The following is a 24,271-nucleotide window of genomic DNA, read 5'->3' on the forward strand; positions in this document are numbered from 1 at the left end:
TGTGAAGATTCATTGTGTGAATTGTGTGGAGTGATTTTTACAGTTGTTTGTGTATTTGAAGTTAGTGATTTAATATGTGGGAGGTGTGTGGACAATTTTTTTTGGTCCACATGATTGTTTTGGATCAGATTGAGCCGACTTGGGTAACACATTTCATTTGTGTGTTATGCATTTTTGGGCCGACACATGATGAAGACCTAAAATGTTGATGCAGATATATAAGACCAATTTATATGATCATTTCTGGTATCAGTGGTTGTGTGGAAGTGTGTATGAGTGATTGTGCATAATTTCAAGTGCGCAAGTGAAAGATTTGAGCTCCGAAATACAACTGAATATTAGAATAGAGTATTTTGTGCTTAACTGAAACTATTTTTTAGCATTTGTAGATGTTGTTTATTATTTCAAACATTTCAATTATTATTTGTAATCATTTGTAAGGTAGTGAGCCTTCCAGGGTTGTAGCCCTTATTGTAATTTGAGCAGTGAGCTCTAGGAAACGTGCCTGAATGCATGTGCATTCCCCTCATTTAATATTATTATTCTTCCAACAAGGTATATTAATATTGTGGGTCTCAATCCCACCATGGTTTTTCCCTTAATTTGGTTTCCACATAAAAATCTTGGTGTTATGGTGTTGTGGTTATTTTATTTGTGTTTCTGCACTCTACTTTTATTCTTCTACATTAAGTGGTTTAAAGGATAGATTAAGAATGTTAAATATTGAAAAACAATGATTCACCCCTCCCCAAGTGTTCATTGATTCCAAAAATTGGTATCAAAGCCTAGTTCTTTGAAAGAAGCCTAACAACTTGAGGAGGATCTGGGAAAGTGAATCAAGGGATTCTGGTAGTCTCAGACATCAACTTGTTGTAGCACTTGAGTATCTTGACCATGCCTAAGTTGAGGTTCGGAAAGTGAAAATAAATCTTAAGGATGCTAACAAATTCATTGAATAATTGAAGGATTAGTTGAAAAAGTCAAGGGAGAAGAGAAAGGAACTTGTTGATCACTTGAAGGAGAAAGAAAGTCAAAGCATTGATGAAGAAGCCCTAAAGGAAAAGACAAAAGAGTGTGAGAGAATTGCTAAAGCTAATTTATTCTAGAAGAATAAAATGGTATCCATTGTACCAAAGAGATTGAACAAAGCAAGAAGAATGAGGAGAAGCTTGCTCAGTCCCTGAAAAACAAATCTGAAGAATGTTTCATACTTGAGTGTGAGAATGGACAACTGAAGCTTGACCTACAAGACTCCAAACAACATGAGGAACAACATTCTTATTAGATATGATTTTGATGTTGCAAATGAGTATAAGGAGAAGTTTTGGGTTAGCTCAACCAAGCTTCATGAAATGGTTGCAAGCCAGAAGAATCCTAATGATACTCAAGGTCTTGGATTTGAGAAAGGTGAAAGCTCCAAATCAGCACAACAAAAGAACAATTCAAGAAGGCCTCTAGTAAGAAAACCTAATGCTCATAAGTTAAATAGTAATTGTTTTATTTGCAATAAATTTGATCATATGGATAGGAGAAATAGGATGAATAATAATGGTCCATCTTTTACCAGTCAATGTTTCAAAGGCAATAAGTATGGTTATAAGGAAAATGAATGTAGAAGTGTGATGAACAACTTTCAAAATAGGAGAAATGTCAGATGTTATGCATGTGGTAGGTTTCGACATGATTCTAATCAATGCAAATCAAGAGGAAATCAGATGAATATCATACCTATGCAAGGAAATGTTATCTGCTATGCTTGCAATAAATCTGGACACATTGCTAAGTATTGTAGAAGAAGAAATATGAATAGGAGAGGTCTGGAAGACAAGAACAAGAATGTGAAGTTAGATGAGAAGGGAAAAGAAAAATTTGAAGAGATCAGAGATCAGATGAAGAAGACTTGGGTGAAGAAGACTTGGGTGAAGAAGAGTCATGATAATGAAGTTAATGGGTCTACATTTGATTCTGATGCTAGAACCTCATCCGGTAGCTAAGCTAAGGCATCCGGCCTTAGGGAGAGGTTTTCATGAAAAATCTTACAAACCCCCTATTAGAGATCTATACTTGGTTCTCGCAGGCTGTAGATATTTATTTGATGATTACTAATTTAGTGGAAGGTTTTTAGGAAGCATTTGATGATCTATAGAATATTTCTTGAAGATCTATTTGTATGCAGGGTATCTAGAAAAGTTAGGGTTAAGAGAATTTATTATACCAAGAAGTAATTAAAAAAACAAAAAGTTCCTCAAAAACTGTACGGGTTTTGAGGAACATTATATTTTATAATAAAAATTCAAAAGTTCCTCAAAACCCATACAGGTTTTGAAGAACATTATATTTTACAATAAAAAATCAAAAGTTCCTCAAAACCCGTATTAGTTTTGAGGAACATTATATTTTATAATAAAAAATCAAAAGTTCCTCAAAACCCATACTGGATTATATTTTATAATAAAAGTTAAAAGTTCCTCTTTTTTAGAAACCCACGGGTTATGCAAAACTAGAAGATTTTGTCTTAGTTCTGCATAACTCGTATGGGTTATATAGAACTAGGAACCAAACAGGAAGTGGGGAGAGAGAGAGAGAGAGAGAGAGAGAGAGTAGGAAGAGGGATAGAATAGGATAAGGAGAGGGGGAGGGGGAGGGAGAGAGTTAGAGGCAGAGAGAGAAGGGGATAGGAAGAGAGGGAGAGATAAGGAAAGAAAGAGAAGGGAGAGAGGGAGAGAGAGGGAGAGAGAGTAGGATAAGGAGAGGGGGATGGAGGGAGAGGGAGAGAGAGGGAGATTAGGAAAATGAGAGGGGGAGAGAGAGAGGGGGAGGGAGAGGGAGAGGGAGAGGGAGAGGGAGAGAGAGGGAGATTGGGAAAAGGAGAGAGAGAGAGAGAGAGAGAGAGAGAGAGAGAGAGAGAGAGAGAGGAGAGGGAGAGGGAGAGGGAGAGAGGGAGGGGGAGAGAGAGAGAGAGAGAGAGAGAGAGAGAGAGAGAATAGGATAGAGAGAGAGGGAGGGAGGGAGATTGGGAAAAAGAGATAGAGAGAGAAGGGGGATAGGAAGAGAGGGAGAGAGACAGGATAGAAAGAGAGAGAGAGAGAGATGGGCATAGAGAGAGAGAGAGAGAGAGAGAGAGAGAGAGAGAGAGAGAGAGAGAGAGAGAGAGAATGGGATAAGGAGAGGGGGATGGATGGAGAGGGAGAGAGAGGGGGAGAGGGAGAGAGGGAGATTTGGAAGAGGAGAGGGGGAGAGGGAGGGAGATTCAAAAAAGTAGAGGGGGAGAGGGAGAGAGAGGGAGAGAGAGAGAGAGAGAGAGAGAGAGAGAGAGAGAGAGAGAGAGAGTAGGATAAGATAAGGAGAGGGGGATGTATAGGGGGAGAAGGAGAGGGAGGGGGAGAGAAAGAGAGAGAAGGGGGAGAGGGTGAGAATACGACATGATAACGTGAGAGAGAGAGAGAGAGAGTGAGAGACATGAGGTAGAGAGAGAATGAGAAGGAGAAAAGGGTGAGAGACTCGACAGAGAGAGAAGTGTGAGGGGGAGAGAGATGAGATAGAACTCAAGGAGGATAATTAGGGCTCAAAATAGACAAATACGGTGATGGGGAAGGAAGATGAGAGAGAGAGGAAAAGAAGGGAGACATGGATGTATAAAAACATATACACATATATCTATATTAATATATGTATATATAACTATAGATATGCATATATACATACATAAGCACATATTATATATGTATGTTTGTACATATGTGTAGTAAATGCTAAGTTTACAAGCATACATTATTATGTCTTCATAACCTGTATGGGTTTTGTGAAACACAAAATAATGGTTTTAGTTCTACATAACCCGTATGGGTTATGTAGAACTATGAATAGTACTTTTTGTTTTTCAAAACCCATGTGGGTTATGAAGAAGTGTGAATAGTACTTTTTGTTTTTGAAAACCCGTGTGTGTTATGAAGAACTGTGAATAGTATTTTTTGTTTTTCAAAATCCTTGTAGGTTTTGGCTTGGTAAGAGGGTTGGAAAATGACCCTTAGGCTTGCAAGCCCATTTTCCCCCTATTTTTGTCCCTTTTCATGTTTTTTCATCTTCCAACATGATTTCTTGACATTGTCATCATCAGGTTTACAAAAGATTAAGTGGGTATCTCTAAAATTACCACCATAATCTCACACGTCTTCTTAGTTTTCTGACCATATAATGTTTTCTATTTTTGGACAACATTAGCATAGTAAACTTTAATTTTCTTTACCAGAGCCTAGAAAGTCCTCACAGACATATGTCTACCATTTTTTTAATAAATTTTGATATACTTGACCAAATTCAAAATAAACTACATATTATTGTTCTACACTAGATTCTATACACTTTAAAAAAATAAGTTTTCATTTTCAATTATTTTGATTGAAGTTATGCCCATCTCATGAACATGTACCAAATTTTCTGGATGCGGTCACTTCAAACAATCATAAAAAAAAATACATAACTTATAGATCTCACTTTTACCTATCATCCTACCAAAGGGTTTTGCAAACTAGTAAATCTAGCTATATATTTTGTGCAGTGCACAAAAATAGCTATGTTATATTTTTCTAAAAAAATCAAAAATAGTTTTTGTGTGTGAAAGGTGTGACCCTCTTAATCTTATCCAATTTAAAAAAACTTTAGTAGTTTGGAAACTAGATCCAGAGCACTACAATTGTTATTCTTTTCTCAACTCCTAGTTTTTCGTGCATGACCTTCAAATATCTCTTTGAAGTTCAGGTTTACCTATTTTTAGAAAAAAAAGTGGCCACTTATAGCCCCCTTTTTGTTCACCATCTTGGTGCACTTACCCAGTTAGGTATGTGGAGGATAAAAAGAAAATTAACCTTACATTTCTCACTTTGCATTCGAAGTGAGAGAGAAGAAGGGCGCGAGGAAATTTTTTTTCCATAAATTCAAAGCGTAAAGAAGATTTATCATGCAATCTTACATTCTATTGAAAGGTATTTATTAGTCAACACTTTTTTACTTTGAATCTTAAATTTTTGGATAAAGAATCCTTTGGTATTGCGACCCCATTGGTGGTAGATGTCACTAAAAGTACTAGACCTAATTTTAAGAAGCATCCATGTAAGTCAATTAAGATGATCCAAGTGGTTCTTTTTCATCAGTCTGATAAAAAGTATTACATGTGGAGGACATTAGGGCTTACATCCACTATAATATTGAGGAGCTTGGGAGTGCTCAAATGAGGAAAATATACATGCAGAACATGATTGAATGAATGGGCAACCTGAAATCTAAATTTAAGTCGATTGAAGAGAAGGGTTTCACGCAATTCATTAAATTTCTGGTGTTCGTTGAACCAGAGTGGGTACGGTACATTCTGAGAAGAATGCATGATGAGTTCATGTGGCTTGACAAACCCCAGAAGATTACCATGAGTGCAATTAAGGAAGTGACTTGTATGAGCTCAATCGGTGAGATGCCTACTGTGAGGAAATTTAAGAACCAGATGGTAATAAAGGCAACTGGATCCTAATTTCACAATAGGTCAATGACAATCAATTATTTAATTGAATATGATGTCAGGTTTGCATCGATGGTGATGGGATAAAAATAATATCATTCTATCCCAGACAATTCAGTATCGAGTACGATTATAAATGTTTCCTATCAAATATTGAAGGAAGATAAGATATATGATTTATGTGAAGTGCTCTCGAGTTCAAACTATAGAGTAACTTGAAGAAAATCAAATAGGATAAGAAGCAAGTATTTAAATTTGGAACCTTGATCATATGTGTATACTTCTATTTTATGAATGAGATTCTGAGAGTGGGAAAAGTTTAGTAGGCCTATGACAAGTCGGTGGTAGTGCAAATAAAATAAACACTTCATGGCCTTGGAGATGCTACAGTCTAGAATGGCATTCAATGGGGATACTTCAAAACATTTCAAAGCATGACGCAAAGCAGAGAGAGAATTCCTAAGGAGATAGTGGAGAAATATGAGGATATAATATTTTTTACGGTTGACACTGATCAGTGCCTTATGGAAGTTGTGGATCCAAGAACTTCATGGATCATGCCCATGGGGTATGAGGTTGAAGGACATATTTTAGATGCATATGCTCAACACTTATTGAGAAAACCGTTGGATACATGTGAGGAAAGGTTTGGAACTTACAAGGAGAAGAGATTTGACTTACACTCTAAGTTCAAGAATCCTGAGATCCAGAAGAAGGTTAGGAAGGAGGTAGAGTAGCTGGTAGAGAGCATGGGAATTACTAAGGAAATGGTCCGGAGAGCTAGAGAGAAGAACATTCTAAAAGAAGATATGGTCAATCCAAAGAAGGATAAACAGGAATCCCCTACCCCTAAGCCAAAGAAACCAAGGATCTCTGCACCCTCCTCTGGTGGTCATAAACTTGTGATTTATCCTAAGCCCCAAGACAAACCATCTGGTGAAGGAAAGAGAAAGTGAGGAAAAGCTAGAGTATTCATTCTTGTTGATGAAGAAGACTCAGAGTCAGATAAAGTAGGCAAGGAGGTTAAAGCCAAATATGCTAAGGCCACCAAGATCTCAAAGGAGAAGCCCTATGGTGGTGTGAAAACTGGTAAGAAATCTAAGCCATTTGAACTTGATGAGGCATTAAAGAAAGGAAAACTTGAAGTGAAGCCTCCCATGTCTTTGAATGAGATTGTGTATGAGATTGTGAAGAATGGTAACTTGAAGCCACTATCAGAGTGGTATGATAATTTTGATGAGAACGGGAAAAGGACATTAGAAGAAGCAACTGTAGAGTATCTGAATATATATAGTAAGGCTCTAATTAAACTTATGTCAATTATACCCAAGAGCTTGTATGAAAGTTTGGATGCTAGGAGACAAACAACAAGTAAAGAAGATGAGAACTTGAAAGAATATATACTTGTCAGTCTATGTTTAGTAATTTCCAAGGAAGAGATACAAAGATTGCTCAAGTTAGCAAAGCATAAGTTTAGGAAAAAGTACAAATTAAATAAGATCATGTTCAGGAAAATAGATGAGGTTGGAAAGGAAACTAAGAAAATTTTGACAAAAATTTTGCTAGATAATTAGTATGAAGTTAATCAAGCAAAAGGACAAGGAGAATCTCATTTGGGTGAGCAAAACATGCCAGATGATACTTTTGTCCTGAAAGTCTAGACTATTGATAAAGAAGAGGTTAATGTTGAGGGTGAAGTGGATGCAGCGAAACTAGATGAGGGTAAGACAAAGAGTGATTTCCCTTCAGTTGATGTAGATAACCCTCTGGTTCTTTAGAAGGAAGAAGATACAGATAATGCAAAAAAGGAAAAGGTAGAAGTTAAGGTTGAAACTGAGGCAAGAGACACTGAGAAATTACTGAAGGGGAAGCAGATTTATGTAGAGGATACAAAACTCACTCAAGGCCCCATCAACCTAGCTTCTTTGTCCCCTATCTAGGTTCTCAAATTAGTTGCATTTTCTCAAGCCAAAGCTAGTGAGGACTTGCTAAAATCTCACACAGATATATCAATTGCTACCATATTATCACAGTAAATGATTATAGGTTCTTTGCATTTTACCTTTATGTCCTTCAACATTTGCTTAATCCATAACACATGTGTACAATTAGTTGCTACTACAACATATTCTGATTTTGTTGTTGATAGTGATGTACAACTTTGTTTCTTTCTCAACCATGAAATTAGTTTGTTGCCAAGAAAAAATGCTCCGTCGGTGGTGCTTTTTCTGTCATCTACATCTCCCACCCAATTTGCAACTGTGTATGCACATAAATCAAAATTTTCATCTTTATGATACCATAAGCCAAGATTTGTTGTCCTTGTAGGTACCGGAAAATCCTTTTTGCTGCTAATTCATGATTTTTCTTAGGATTACTCTGAAATCTTGAAACAATACATACTGCATTCATAATATCAGGTCTTGTTTTTGTCAAATATAGTAAACCTCCTATCATAGACTTGTATCTTGTTAGATTAATAGGTGTTGATTCATCCTTCAATGATAGTTTATCAGTTGTAGTCATAGGTGTACTTACCGATTTAGAGTTTTCCATGCCAAATTTCTTAAGTAATTCCTTCAAGTACTTTGATTGATTTATGAATATACCTTTATCAGTCTATGAAATTTGCAATCCTAAAAAGAACTTTATCTCTCCAATCATAGACATTTCAAATTCTTCCTACATCTTATTAGAAAACTCTTTACACAATCCATCTTCTCCTCCAACAATTTTATCATCAACAAAAAATTCAATAACCAAGATGTCATCATTTGTCACTTTGTAATATAAGTTGTTGTCAGCATTACCTTTAGTGTAACCAAGCTTCAAAAGATATTTGTCCAATCTAGCATACCAATCTCTAGGAGCTTGCTTTAATCCATATAAAGCTTTCCTTAACTTGAGAACCATATCTTTGTCATCTGTCAAAGAAAATCCATCAGGTTGTTCAGTGTAAACTTCCTCTTCGAGATCACCATTTAGAAATGCACATTTAACATCCATTTGATATACTTTATAGTTCTTGTGTGCTGCAAAAGCTAAGAATAATCTGACTGCCTCAATTCTAGCTACAGGTGCAAAGATTTCATTATAATCAATTCCTTCTTTCTGTGAATATCCCTTACACACTAATCTTTATTTTTTCTGATTACCTTACCATATTCATTAAGTTTATTTCTGAATACCCATTTAGTTCCAATTGCATTTTTGTTTTTAGGCTGGGGAACCAATGTCCATGTGTTATTCTTATCAATTTGTTCCATTCATCTTCCATAACTTTAATCAAATGTTTATCTTCACATGCCTCATTAATAATTGTTGGTTCAATTTGAGAAATTAGACATACCTCTTCATTTGCCAGTCTTCCTCTAGTCATAACTCCTTGATACTTATTCCCAATTATCTGACTTTCAAAGTGATTCAATCTTACATACCTGGGTGTATTCACTTGTTGTTGTTCTTCAGTCACTATGAAATTCTCAGATGACGTCGGTGTGACTGGATCAACATTCTGTACCGATGTACTCATTGTAGGCTCATTTGTGATTCTCTCAACTGTCAGTTCAGAGTCTATAGACCTTCTAAACTGTTCATCAATCTTCACATTTACACTTTCAATGATTTTTTGCCATCTCTTATTAAAACATCTATATGCCTTGCTCTTAGATGAATAACCAAGAAATATTCCTTCATCACTTCTAGGATCAAATTTGCTGATATAATCATCTCTCCTAATATAACATTTTCTTCCAAATATTCTAAAATATTTAAGAGTAGGAGTATTACCAAACCATAGCTCATGAGGGGTCTTATCGATTTCACCTTTTATGTGAACTCTGTTGAATGTATAAACAACTGTATTGACTGCTTCTCTCCAATACACATGAGGTAGGTTTGCTTCTGATATCATGCTTCTAGTTGCATCCAAAACAGTTTTTTTCTTCCTTTCCACAACTCCATTTTGTTGGGGTGTCCAAGGTGTTGATAATTGTCTTCTGATTCCATTCACTTCAGAGAATGTATTAAATTCCTTAGATGTGAATTCACCTCCTTGATCTGATCTCAAACATTTGATTTTCTTACCAGTTTCATTCTCTACCATCACTTTCAATATTTTGAATTTCCCAAAAGCTTTTGATTTCTCCCTGAGAAAAGTAACCCAACACATTCTAGAATAATCATCAACGATTAGCATAAAATATCTATCTCCTTGTAAACTTGTAGTTCTTGCTGGACTACATAAATCAGTATGAATTAAGTCAAGAACATTATTGGATATTTCTTGAATACTCTTAAAAGTTGCTCTAACTTGCTTTCCAAATTGACATTCCTTACATACCAAATTGTGAGGTTTAGCAATCTTAGGGAAATCCCTTACTGCCTTAGTTGTACTGATTTTCACAATGCAATCAAAATTTACATGACATGGTCTCTTATGCCATAACCAACTTTCATCAATATGTGCAATCAAGCATGTCTTCTCATTGTTATTCAAATGAAAGATATTACCTCTAGTTTGATTACCGGTTGCAATTTCCAAACCAGTTCTATTCATGATTATGCATTTACCATTCTTGAATTGTAATTGAAATCCCTTTTCAACTAATTGACCAACACTCAAAAGATTATGCTTTAAACCTTCAACATAATAAACATTATCAATATTGTTCTTACCATCAAAAGATATAGTGCCTTTTCCTCTGATCAAACAAGCTTTGCCATCCCCAAATCTTACTAGACCTCCATTGTATTCCTAAAAGGTTAAAAATTTATGCTTATCAACAATCATATGATGTGAACATCCGAAATCAATGATCCATTCATCCTTTTCTTCAATTTTAGCTGCTAGGGCCTACTCTATCAGTTGAACAATAGGTGCCAGTTGATCTTCTTTTATTGCAACAAAAGCCCATCCATTGTCTATCGATTCCTCATCAGAATCATCAGTAACTCCTTCATTGGCATAGTAACATGATTTGTCTCTATTCTTCTTAAATTTGTATCTCTTTTATTCAAGGTTAGGCTTATATGTTGTTTTAGCTTCTTCTTTCAATCTTGCATGTCTACCAGGACACCTAGATGCCATATGACCAGTTTTATTGCAGTTAAAACAATTAAATGGTGCTTTACTTTCATACTTACTTCCAACTAGACCTTTAGGCGTTTTCCTTGCAAATAGTGCTTCAAGCTCTTCAAGTTCTTCATTCTCTCTTCTGATTTCTTCAAGTTCTCTAGTATAGAGTGCTTTCCAATCAGATTTTTATGATGATGATGATGATGTTGCAGATGATGAAGCTTTGAAAGCCAAATCTGTCTTAATTGTAGCAATTGGACCAAATTCCTCAAGTTCAAAAGCTCAAAATTTTCCAACCAAAGTATCTCTAGATACTAATGCATTAGGCATTGTTCTCAATTCATTAATAGCAGTTTCTTTCATTTTGTATGCCAATGGAAAAGCTCTTAAAACTTTAGAAACAATTTCATCTTCACTTAAGGATCCTACACAACATTGTATACCCAAAACAATTTCATTAACTCTTTCCATAAAAGCATAAATCCTTTCATCTTCTTCCATTTTCAGATTTTCATACCTGACCCAAAAGCATTCCAGTTTTGCAATTTTGATAGTGGTATCACCTTTATTCAATGTCTCCAATTTATCCCAAATAGCTTTAGTAGTAGATCGGTCTGATAATCCCATAATTTGTTGATCCGATAATGCACTCAAAAGTGCTTCTCTTGCTTTGCAACCATTCTCCCGATCTTTAGCCAATGTTGGTGGATTAGGTTGACTTTGAGTAGGACCAACATAGCCATTCTTTGTAACATCCCATATTTCTTTTCCAATGCAATTCAGATGTGTCTCCATTTTGATCTTCCATATACCATAGTTAGTTCCATCAAGCTTCAGACTGTCCTTCCTGAAGTAGTTAGTTGCCATAGAATCTCCTCAAGCTATTAAACTTTGGCAAAAAGAGGACTTAGCTCTAATACCAATTGTTAGGACCTAGAGGCAACTGAGAGGAGGGGGGGTGAATTAGTTGTCTATTAATTTCAACCCAAATATACTTTAACCAAACTTAGTGTATAATACTGGTAAACCAAACTTAATGTCGGTTGACAGTTTAACAGTTAATTGCAACACCGATAGAGTTTAATGCATGAAATAGAAAGAGAAATAATGTATGCAACACATAACATAGTTATTTGTATGTGGAAACCCTGTAAGGGGAAAAACCATAGTGGGAAACCTTACCCACAATCAGATGATACTACTGCAGATAGTATGTGTGTACAAATGGGGTCTGCACATGCAGAAAGGCCAACTGCTTAGAGCTCACTGCTCAATCACAAAATGGGAGTCACACTGACTACAATTGGATGGTTAAATCCAATGATAATGTACTGCTCAAAATAGCATCTTCATATGCTGAATTCAGTACCAGTTAAGCTCTGATTGTCTTCCTCATACCTTCCTTGAATCTTCAAATGATGTTTGCGTATATAGCTCTGCTTATATTCACATATACCTTATTACAATCCTTTTTCCACTCCTCTTCCTTACTACATAATCTCATAAATGAGATCTTACATATATACCAGAACCTAAGACCAAATGTGTACGTCTGCTCACTAAAATTTTACAATTAAATCAATTACAAATGAATCAATATGCGATGCATGATGTCATCTCAATGCATTTATAACAATAATAAATCATCTACATAGCATGTCATTCTGATCTGGAATAGATAATGCTTGCTGGTCCATAACCTAGACCTATTTGCCGGTAACAGCAAGTATGAAAACTTGATTGCACCAATAATAAAATCACCCAAACCAAGTGTCCAAACAATGTCTTCGACATAACCAAGTAATCTCTAGATGATAACAGATCATCCTCAGTATCGATGAACAATATAACCTGTCGGTGAACTAGATACCAGTGACTTTGCATAAGTCACTGAACATGCCAGTGAACATAATCAAGAATCTCCAAGTGTTCTCAAGTATTGACAATTGTTGACATTAATGACAAAACCAATGCAACACATCCATAATACCAACAATAACCTCTTACATAAATGTCCTCATATACATGATCTTCACATTTCAAACATCATCACATACTCCTATATCAAAAATGATCTAATCAACTGACCTATATACCTTTACAATCCTTCATGAATCATTTTGGCTTACATAGATAATTACAAAATGAATATACATGTCAGATCAATACATATATACATAAATATCAAAATGAATTGTCGATTGTCGGATCTCCTAAATGATGTCAGCCTCCTATACCGGTATCCTGAATGTAAATCATGTCGGCCTCCAATGTTGGTACCCATATAATCCTTCCTACCAGTGAAGATACCTGCCGGTGTCGGTTTCGGTGATGGTGAAGTGTTTGTCGATGAACAACCAAACCAAAGAATGAAGCCGGAACATGTTTCCATAAATGACAATATATAAAACAATCAAATGTGTGTCAATTGCCAACAATATCCCCCTTTGGCATTGATGGCAACACTTGTGTGAAAAATGATAATGGTTTTCATCTGTCGGTTTCACCCTGAGACTGCTCCCCATGAGCTGAATATCCATCTATGATCATGATCTATACAAATACTCCATATATATACTCCATATCTCCTGATGTCAAGAATATATTTTTCACCTATACCTCCCGCTTTGACATTAATGCCAAAAAAGAATACCAAAAACCCGGACGAAGAATGAAATTCTATACAAAGAATGTGTCCCAAAACACCTTACCATAGCTGAATATACTTGAAAATTTCTAGATAGGCTTTCTCCAAAATCTCTAGATAAGTATCCCAAAAATATTTGAATGTGCCAGAAACTAATACAAGTCCATTAATAATGTGAGCATAGGACTCTTTCTCTTTAATCTTTGTCATTGTGGGCTTACCAACCATATCAATACATTTCTTCTTATGTACACTCAAAGAGTTCAACTGGGGACTCACCAATCCTCTAAGCCCTTTATCTCTCCTTATTATTTTGTCTTTATCCCTTTCAAGAGCTGAAACTTGAGCTTCTAATACCAAAATTTGTCCATCAATAGATGTAGTCAAAGAATTGGAACCATCAAAAGAATTGACTATACCTACAATTTTCTCCTGAGAATCCTTAATCTCTTTATCTATGTGTTATAGCATTCTCTATATATATTAGTGCATTACCTTAAAGCGTTATAAATTAACTCTAGTTTATCAGTAATCTATTTCTTCTCTGATTCAATCATTTGATCAAAAGTAGCTCTCTTAGCTTGTGTGAACCTCTCCAATGCCTGACGATTTGATATTTGCTGGAGTGATTGAAAATCCTTAGAAATGTGCTCAGTAATTATTTTGAGCTTGCCAGATGGGCTTGCTCCTTTGTTAAAATGGAACCCCAGGACAAGTCTATGCAATATTGGGATTGAGTGATCAATAATTCCGTTGTCCAAAGATCCTTCCTTCATCATCTTTTGAGCAATCATCATCATGAGCTCAGTAGAACTCATCTGAGTTATGCTCTTCTACTCTACCACTGAGGTGTCAATTAATAGCAATGATGTGCTCACTACCAGTTCCCTGCTAGATTCCTCTTTCTTCTCCTCTGATGGTTGATTAACTTTAATAACTTCCTATTTTGCACCGATGGCTTTGCCACTTGGTGTAGTATCAATTACTGTCGGTTCCACATGAACTGTATCTTTAACCTATACATTCTGATCTGGAGGACTGTTGTCCTCAATATTTGTAACTTGTACACTCTATGAATCTGTCGGTATCTCCAAATTTGTCAATATCACCTATGTGTCATGTACATTAGATTCTACCGAGCGCTCTACATCCAATGCCTTATTATCTTTCAAAATTATGGGTGGGGTACCTACTATACTTTTGGCTTTTCCTTCAACCGGGATGTCAGTAGTGTCTATTTTAGCTTTCGGTGAAATGTAGAAACCAATGTTTTCAGAAAAGAATTGAACCCATGCCTTGTGAGTCTTAGTGATTATTTCATTAACCCTACCTAACATAAGACTAACTATCTTGTGCTTTCTTTGAAAGATTGTTTAGTCTGCAACTTAAAGTGTCATATCCAACTCATTTGGAGTAATGGATCCACAAGTAGTCAATAACTCTTGAATCTTTATGCACTTATCCTCCTCCATACCTGATAATCTCCTAGCATCTAGGTTGTCATATAATTGTGCTGGCATTTGCTTCTCAATTTACAACAAAGATTTCTTAAATATATCCAGATATAACAAAACTGCTTCTTCAATTTCTCTCTGCTCATCATCATCTAAGTGCTCATAATAGAATTGTACATTTTTCAACATACCATCGTTAGTAATTTCATCTACTAATTCTACACAAGTCTTGGGTGCGATTATAGTTACATTATCAGATATAATAGCAAGGTCTGTGTCATCCATCTTCTTTCTTCTTCTAGTACCGGATGGAGCAGAAGGTGTTTCCTTTGGAGATCTTTTCTTTGTCAACACCTTGATTGTGACCTTCCTTACCAGTTGCTTTCTTGCTTCCTTCTTAGTCTCCTCACCTTTCTTCCTCAATACCCTCTTGAATGCTAAAGGTGTGTCATCTTCAGTTCTAGAGTCTGATGGAATAGGCTCAATGAAGATTTCAGGCTCTTTCCTCTTCCTTCATTTTGCCAGAACAACATCCATTAAGGTCTTGATGTCCTGAGATACTTGTTCAACAAATTTTCTGGCCTTGCCTTGCTATTTCTCCCTCTTCTTGTTGAATTTAGTTTGAACCTCTTGCTTTTTCTTGTATCCAATGATCATTCTGCCAAATCTGATATCTCTATTGGTGATGGTGTTGACCCTCATCGATCATCGGTCCGAAGTTGTGCCGATGAGTTTGTTAACCTGATCATTAAAAATATTTTTCTTTGGACACTAACCAATCTGCGGTAAACTGGTGATGGCCCTAATGGCCTCCTTTGTGATCTTATAAGGTCTCTCCAACCAAATTAACTCTCCATGAACTCTACTCAATACATATCTAATGATCTCATCTTCAAATTTAGGGATATCAAGAATGCTAGTAAACCATAGATCCTCAATGTGCTTATACTTGGGTTTGATCTTTCCGAAGTCTCCCATTAACTCGCTCATATACATTCTCTTAATCTCACTGGTACCCAGATCCTCAATGTGGCAGTGAATGTATGTTGTGATGTCTTCCACATAAACAACTCCTTACGAAACATGGGAAAATGTGCCAACCGAATTATACAAGGTGGCAATATGTGGGCATTGCTTGAAAATTGGCCTAGGGTAATCCTTAACCTCAACAACAGTTGGATTTGCAATAAAAGTAGGTGCAAAGGATGATCTCGCTTCCATGATGAAAGATGATTTTGATAAGTACCTGGGAAATGGTTGTCGGTGTAACCCTAAAGAACTCTTTCAATCGCTAGTGGAATCGCTGAAGAAGATATCTAATTGCACTGAATCTCCTTAGACTCGCTTTGTATTGCTCTTAATCTCTCTGAATGCAAGGTGATAAAAAAGAAGTGGATTCAACCTCTTAACCTTCAAGAAAACCTGATCCATCATTGATATGAATGACTTCCGGTGGAACATACAGGATCTTGGTCGAACATCTCCATACTAGATAAACTTTTCCAATGTCTGGAACATCTTCTAGAACCTCTTCTGGGGGCTTAAGATATATTTTCATGAATTTTTCCTACCCCTAAGGTATCTGCCTCAGTTACCAGATGACCTTCCTGTCGGTGCAGGAGCAACCTCCTCTGTCGATTGAGTAACCAGAGCATTCCCATCTACTGATTGATCATCTGACTTCCTGACCCATTTCTTGATATGATCTTGTCGGATTTCGTTGACCTTTTCTTTCCCTTTATCATTTGATCCATCATTGTTAACCAGTGGATTTTTGCTTCTACAAAACTTAGCTATGTGTCCAATCTTGTTGCATGCATAGCATATAACATTCTTCTTTTGAATTTATTTAATATAACCAGTATAATTTCTTGACCTACATTGATTAGCCATATGTCCAAATTTTCCACATGTATGACATTTTACATTCATTCTTTCAATCTTTTGTTTTATGATCATACATATTGCATTTAGAACATTGACTAGGATTAGAGTTATAGTTTTGATTTTCTCTATTTCTACATTTCCTAGCCATGTGACAAAATTTATTACAAACAAAGCATCTACCATTAAATTTGTAAGCATTAAGCTACCTTATCAGTGTCTTCTAGTTTTGATCTTCATTTGCAGTATCGGAGCTTTGACCTTGTTCAAATCCAAGTCCACTGGAATCTCCATTTTGTCTTTGACTTTTCAATAATTCATCAAGTTGTGTTTAAATAACCTTGAACTTGTCCTTGTACTCACTTGCAATAGTCAGATCATCTCTCAGAATTATCATTTGTCTTTCAAGTTCTTGTTCATTTCTTTGAGATTGCATTAATTTTGTTCTCAACATATCATTGCCATGAGCCAACCGGATGCATTCTTCAAATCTATCTTTCAGAGATCTCTCAAGGTTTTCTTGATTCATCTTCCGGTCTTCAATCTCCTTTTACATCCTCATAGTTAGGACTTGCATTTCATTCTTCATGACCATTCTCTCTTGACTCATCTTTTGACATCTTTCATTAAGGGCATCTTTCTCTTCATTATCCTAATTTTGACAGCCTCTCCTGTAGGATAAGAATGAATTCCTCAGTAGAATTTAATTCATCTTGTAACTTCAGGTTCTTCATCCTTTCAGCATCATAATCTTCAAGTGCTACCTCAAGTTTCTTCTCCATACTCATATCCATGGATTCCAGATTTAGGATCTCCCTCAAGATATTAGACTTCCTCTGAGGCACAAGGCTTTGATACCAATTGTTGGAATCCAAGAAAACTAAGAGGGGGGGTGAATCAGTGTTCTACCAGAATGTTCAATTTTAACCTTATTATAACATGCATTCACCAACCAGTAAATTGGTACATATATAATTGAAAGAAGTAAAGTAATCAATAAGCCAATCTCACACATGAATACCATAACACAAAGAATTATACGTGGAAAACCTCAAAGAGGAAAAACTATGGTGGGATTTATGACCCACAATATCAATCCACTAGCCATATGAAAAGATATTACATAATATGGGGGCCTGCACTTGCAGGAAGGCTTACAGTGTAGAGCACACTTCTCATCACAAAGGAGTCTCACTGACTACAATCACTTTGAATAATAAAACATAAGACTGAACTCATTTAATGCATCTTTTATGCATGATTGAGTTCTGGTACAAGCTCTGACTATTCCGGTTCTGAAACCCTAAACCCTTACTGGAATAACCTCTTAGATAAATGTCCTCATATACATGATCTTCGCATTTCAAACATCATCACATACTCCTATATCAAAAATGATCTAATCAATTGACCTATATGCCCTTACAATCCTTCATGACTCATGTCGACTTACATAGATAATTACAAAATGAATATGCATGTCGGCTCAATACATATATACATAAATATCAAAATGAATTGTCAGTTTTTTGATCTCCCAAATGATCTTAGCCTCCTATATCGGTATCCTGAATGTAAATCATGTCAGCCTCCAATGCCAATACCCATATAATCCTTCCTATCAGTGAAGACATGTGTCAGTGTCAGTGTCAGTGAAGTGTCTGTCGGTGAGAAACCAAACCAAAGAATGAAGTCGGAACATGTTGCCACCAATGAAAACATAAGAAACCAATCAAATGAGTGTCAATTGCCAACACTAGTACATGGACCCAAACTAATCTTCCCACCAATAGGACTTTGTCCACCCTCCGAAGCAATTGTTTTCTTCTTTTCTCCCATGGGAGGGTCACTGGCGATGGTCTTGGTTCTATAATCAGTCATCATGGAATTAATCTTTTCCAAACCATCAGAACTATTGTTCATTGCCTCCCTAGTGCTTTCCACCATATTGTTCAGGTTTTCCTTGATCTCACTCACATCTTCTTCCATCTTCTCAATTTTGTGCTCTTTATCAGCCTTCATAGTTTCCACATCCTGAGAAATTTTCTAGATCATACTCATGATCTTCTTAGATTTATTGGACCCAAAGGATTCCATGAAAGTGCTAACAATTCCTTTAATACCATCTTTTAGGGATCCAATTATCCTTCTCCACCCACTTCCAACAGTTCTCCTAACTTCTGGTAACCTCTAATAGCAGATTTCCCATCACCCTCCCTCCTTTATCTTGATTTTATTTTCCTTAATCGCAAACCCCTGTTTCTCATCATCCACCTTGATATGGATGTCCAGCCTAATCTCATGGTCCATGAATTTGGACCCACTAGATTTAGTAAGTTTCAATTTCTTTTTGGTGGGTGGCTCCAGGTCTTGCATTTTCCTGCTACTAGATTTGAACTTACTAGTTGCCTACCTTGGAGGATTGATTTTCTTGCTACTATTTGTTCTCGGGGTCACCATAAGCTCCCCTTCTTTCTTTGGTCTATACTCAGGGTCCTCCATATCCTTGATATCATGCCAATCCATGGTAGTACCATTGTCATCCTCATCCATCTTCGTATTAGAAACCAACTGCACATCAAGCTTAGAAGAGGAAATGTGGGTTTTATCCTTGGGGGAGGGTTTCACTTCATGAGCCTGGGCATATTCCATAATCAACAAGATAAGCCCCTCGTGAATCACAGGGTTATCCTGGTTTTCAAAATGTTTAACTAAACTATTCTCCAAGGATGAAACCAAATAAATGGGAATGGAAATCAGTCTACCATGCCTAAAATGGTTTAAGATAGTAAAATATTGCAAGAAAATACTAGCATATCTACCATCCAGGGTGATGTACCTCATGATGAATTCTGCCATATCAGCCCAAAGGGAGATTATCTTTTTCCTGTTATAGGCACTATCTACCATTTTTGTAACCCTCGGTCTTTCCTTCTCCTTATCATAAAAGGCAGCAATAGCCTCCTCACCCGACTTCCTATTTCTATAGAATTTTTTGCCTTTCATATCAAGACCATGAGTAATAGTGGGAACCAGATTTTCATCGACTTGAAACTCCACACCAAATGTAGTCAGCACACCCTTATTCCAACCTTTAACAAAGATTTCCATAACAATGGAAGAATGAACATGCAATCTCTCCAAAAAGGGGACCATCCCACTGTCATAAATTTCCTCCCAAACCTCCTTGTTCTTCTGCCACTTCTCATAGGTTATGGTTTCAAACCTATTCTTCTCACCTCCCATTCTGAAGCACAAGAAAATAAGAGATTCTAGAAAAACCAAGAGGAAAGCACACCAGAAATAGGGCAAACTGAAAGTTATAACACTTCTCAAAGTGCTAATAATTTGAAATACCACCCCAAAGGCTCCCATCCCATCAATAATCTTTCATCATAAATTTTGTTGGAAAGGCCGAAGATCTTGGCATCATTTCTTGCTAGATCACACAGAGTTTTTGAGAAAGTTTCCTCTCCTCTCCACCATTTAACCGCCATGTTACCTACCGCCAAGTTGGCCAAATGATCTATCAGTTTGTTTCCTTCTTGAAAAATGTGTGAGATCTTGAAATCCTCTGGGATGGCTATCATTTCAAGACAATCCTTGATTAAGTTTGAAATAGTCCAACTAGACACCGTACATCCATTAATGCATTTGACGATGTTAAGTGAATCACTCTCCACCAAACTCATTTGAACCCCTCCTTTCTCACCATGTGTAGTCCTATGTAGTCCTCTTGAAGACGTAAAATGTTGATGCAGATATATAAGACCAATTGATATGATCATTTTTTGTATCAGTGGTTGTGTGGAAGTGTGTATGAGTGATTGTGCACAATTTCAAGGGTGCAAGTGAAATATTTGAGCTTCGGAATACAACAGAATATTAGAACAGAGTAGTGTTGCAGAATAAAGTGTATTTTGTGCTTAATCATAACTATTTTTCTACATTTGTAGATGTTTTTTATCAGTTCTGAAATTCCAATTATTATCTGTAATCATTTGTAATGCAATGAGTGTTAGGATTCCAAAAGATACTGAGATGGGGGGGTGAATCAGTATCTAACTGGTATAATAATTTTCTTAACTTATAACATGAAAAACATATCAAAACTGTGTACCGGTAAACTAAAAATAATGCAGTAAATAAGAATAGCAACCACAACATAAGAGACACACCATAACACAATATTTTAATGAGGAAACCGATGTGGGAAAAACCTTGGTGGGATTTGTGACCCACAATATTCACTTACTGGCCAATAAGAGAATAGTACTGCTTACAATAGGGGCCTGCACATGTAGGAAGGCCAAGTGCCTAGAGCTCACTGCTCAATTACAAATAAGTCACACTGACTTACAAAATGGATTATACTAATCCAATGTCTTGTATTGCTTCAGATTAGCATCTACTATGCTAGATTCAGTACCGGTTTAAAATTTGCTACATACATAAACCCTTATCCAATATCTGCCTTACAATTTCAATATTAGGTTTGCATTTATCCTTCCATCTCTCTATCTATATATCGCCTAAATGATCTACAATGATCTCATACATATATGAGTCATATTACAATCCGCCAAGTCATCTTACAAAAGATTTTACAATTAAATACAAAATACATTTAAACAAAATTCTTATCGGCCAGGGTGTCGATAATCTTTCTTTTGGTGCTGGTGATCTATATGCCAGTGTAGAGTCTGTTAGTGTTGGTTCTTGTGTCTTCCTAGCGGTATCTCGTGATTGTAAGGTTGCCATAAATGACAATACCTTCAATTTCCTATAATTTCTCATTGGAGTGTGTATTTGCCAACAGTCTCCCCCTTTGTCATTGATGGCAACACTCATGAGAAAAATCAAAAAGTGTCCAAAAGTGTTGTCCAAAAAGAATCTACCAAAACATCTTACCAAAACTGTGTTGTCAAAACTCCATGCTCCCCCTGAGTTGATGATGTCTTGTTCTGATCATTTTTCTCATCTCACTACTCCCCCTTTGACATCAATGACAAAGGTTGTCATTTGTTGTCAGTGGAGTGTGTTTCCTATCTGGATCCTTGTATTATGTGGGTTACAATTTGAAAGAGTTATGCTAATATCAAATTTAGACTCTCAGTGAACTTTTCACTATCTTTCAGTGCAGCCTTTGTCCTTTGAGTAGTACCAGTGAGGTGATGCATTTGTTCCTCCGATGTCTTCAGACCTTGAACAAGTGCCTCAGAGAGATCTTTACTCAAAGAGATGAGATACTCCAATTTGGGGCTGAGTTTGCATTTAAGGTCTTTTGCCTTCCCTTTTATTTTGTCTTTCTCGTTTTCAAATTTCTCAATTTTTTCTTCAAGACTGTGTATCTTCTACTCTATAACTGATAATGGTCCAGATGAACCAATGAGGTTATTAGCTATATTGTCAATCTCCTTTTGTACCTTACTTATTTCCTTGTCTATATCTATTGTCAGAACATTTATCTTGCATTTATCTCTATAGAGTTCCTTAAACTCCATTATTGTTTTGTTTAGTGCTGGTAAAAGTGTGGCAACGTGTCCCATGCACTTCTTTATTGTTTCATCAAAGAATTTCTCTTTCTCTTTATTCATTTTCTCCTTAACTGTGTCCTCATTTATTTGATCAATTGTCAAAATGTTCTCGACGATGTATTTAGACAATGTGTCTAGTTGACCTAAAGAATGTTTATTATCCACAATGCACTTGGGTGCTATCAATTTAAGAATGGGGATTGTATCATCAATAGCCTTATAGGCTTGTGCACTACACTCTATGATTTTCTTTATTGATCCAATAAGACCTCTGTTACATTTGTAGGCCAGAATTATGCTATAGAAGTACCAGATGTCTGTCCAACTATTTTTACAATTTCCATGCTATCAGTTGTAGTAATAACCTTGCTTTCCTCTTTCTCAAGAGGATCTGTTTGGGTATGCATTTCTATTAGCAAAGGTTTTGGTTTTTCAATTTTTGTCGGTGGCATTGTCTCAGTTTGAACTTGTACATCAACTTATTTATGTTCCAGTGCCTCAGATGATTTCTCTGAGCTCTCAACTACCGGTTTCTTAGATGTAGTCTCTAAATGTACTTATGGTTTTTGTGTATTTGCCTCTGCACTATTCATTTCTAATTTCTCTGATTGTTTCTCAGTAGAGTCCTCTATCAGTTTCTCTCTCTCTATGTTAACATTAATTTCTACATCTGCAGTCGGTGGCTCAGTAGCCACATCTTTCTTCTTATCCTCAGTGGTTTCTTTATCTACCACAATATTCACCTCTTATGTATCAATATTCATGGTATCCTAAACTTTAGACTCAGGATTTGTATCCTCTAGAGGAGTCTCCATACTCTCTATAGCCGGTTGTGTGTCAACTATTTCTACCAATGTAGTATTAGAATGAGGTGGGGGTAAGTTGTTAGTTATCTTAAGGTTCGGAGGTCCACCTTCCTTGCCTTTCCCCTTATCCCTGTCTTTTTGATATACTCTGATAGTCTTAGGTCTTTTGAGTTCTTCTTGTTCCTCTTTTGTAACAAAGAATATGTCCCATTGGTCCGCAGTCTCTTTTGAAATTTCATTCATTCTCCCTGCCATCAGTGCTACATGTCGGTGACTGGTTGAGAATACAGTCTGGTTGGCCTCACTGATTAATTGGTCAATCTCTTGAGGTGAGTTCACTGGGTGAACTGCAAGCAATTTCTCAATTTTTATTTTCTTATCCAGATCAACAATAGCTACCCTTCTAGCTTCAAGTCTTTTGTAAAGATCAGTGGGTATTTCATCAACAATTTCCATCAAAAATTTCTTGTAAATATCCAAGTGTAAAATTACACTATTTTCTATGCTCTCTCTATCATCAGCGGAAAGTGTATTGTATAGTTTGCTAATGTTCTTCAACTTTCCATCCTCTATTATTTCATTAAGGAGCTTATCTAGTGGAGCAATGTCTTATTTTACCTTTTTCTTCTTAGGAGTCAACTTCTTTACTGGAGGCCTCACTGCCTGTTGCTTTTGTCTAGTTCTCCTAGGTGTGGGTGAGGGTACCAATGAGGGTTTTCTTTTCCTTTCCACCCTTTTAAATACCGTTGGTATATCACTCTCAGAAGAAGTTCCAACTGGTGAAAGATGAGCTTCCAGTTGAAGTCCTTCCAACTCACTTTCCTTGATACCAGTTTGTTTCAAAACATCTTCCTTAATTGCCTTTGCCTGTCGGGTTCCTTTCTTCACAGTTTGTTCAACTTTCTTAACCCTTTTTCTTGACTAAATTCCACTTTCAATTGTTTCTGCATTTCCAAAGAGTTTCTCAGTGGGTTCCTTCGGTGCTTCAAGGAGGGCTTTTGCATAAGTTTCTATGATGTTATCATATGTTTCATAGCCCATTTTAGTTACCCAGATAGTCCTAGGGACAACTGCCTCCATCCAAATTTCATCTTTCTTAATTACAAAACATATTTTCTTTTGATATTTATCCACAATTGCCTGTGACAGTCTTGTTCTAGTCTTCATTCGAGCTTTTAGTGCTTGAAAATATTCATTTATGTTTTTCTCCCTGTTATCTCCCATGTTGTTTAGTGTATCCAAAAGTTGTTTTCCTACTGGTATGTCAAAACCAAAATCTCTCCTACCAATACCGGGTACATGCTTAGTAATATACAACATTAAACATACAAGTAAATTTCCAAATGTAAAGGTTCCT

This window comes from Cryptomeria japonica, chromosome 9, assembly GCF_030272615.1.
Source record: "Cryptomeria japonica chromosome 9, Sugi_1.0, whole genome shotgun sequence".
Taxonomy (NCBI): domain Eukaryota; kingdom Viridiplantae; phylum Streptophyta; class Pinopsida; order Cupressales; family Cupressaceae; genus Cryptomeria; species Cryptomeria japonica.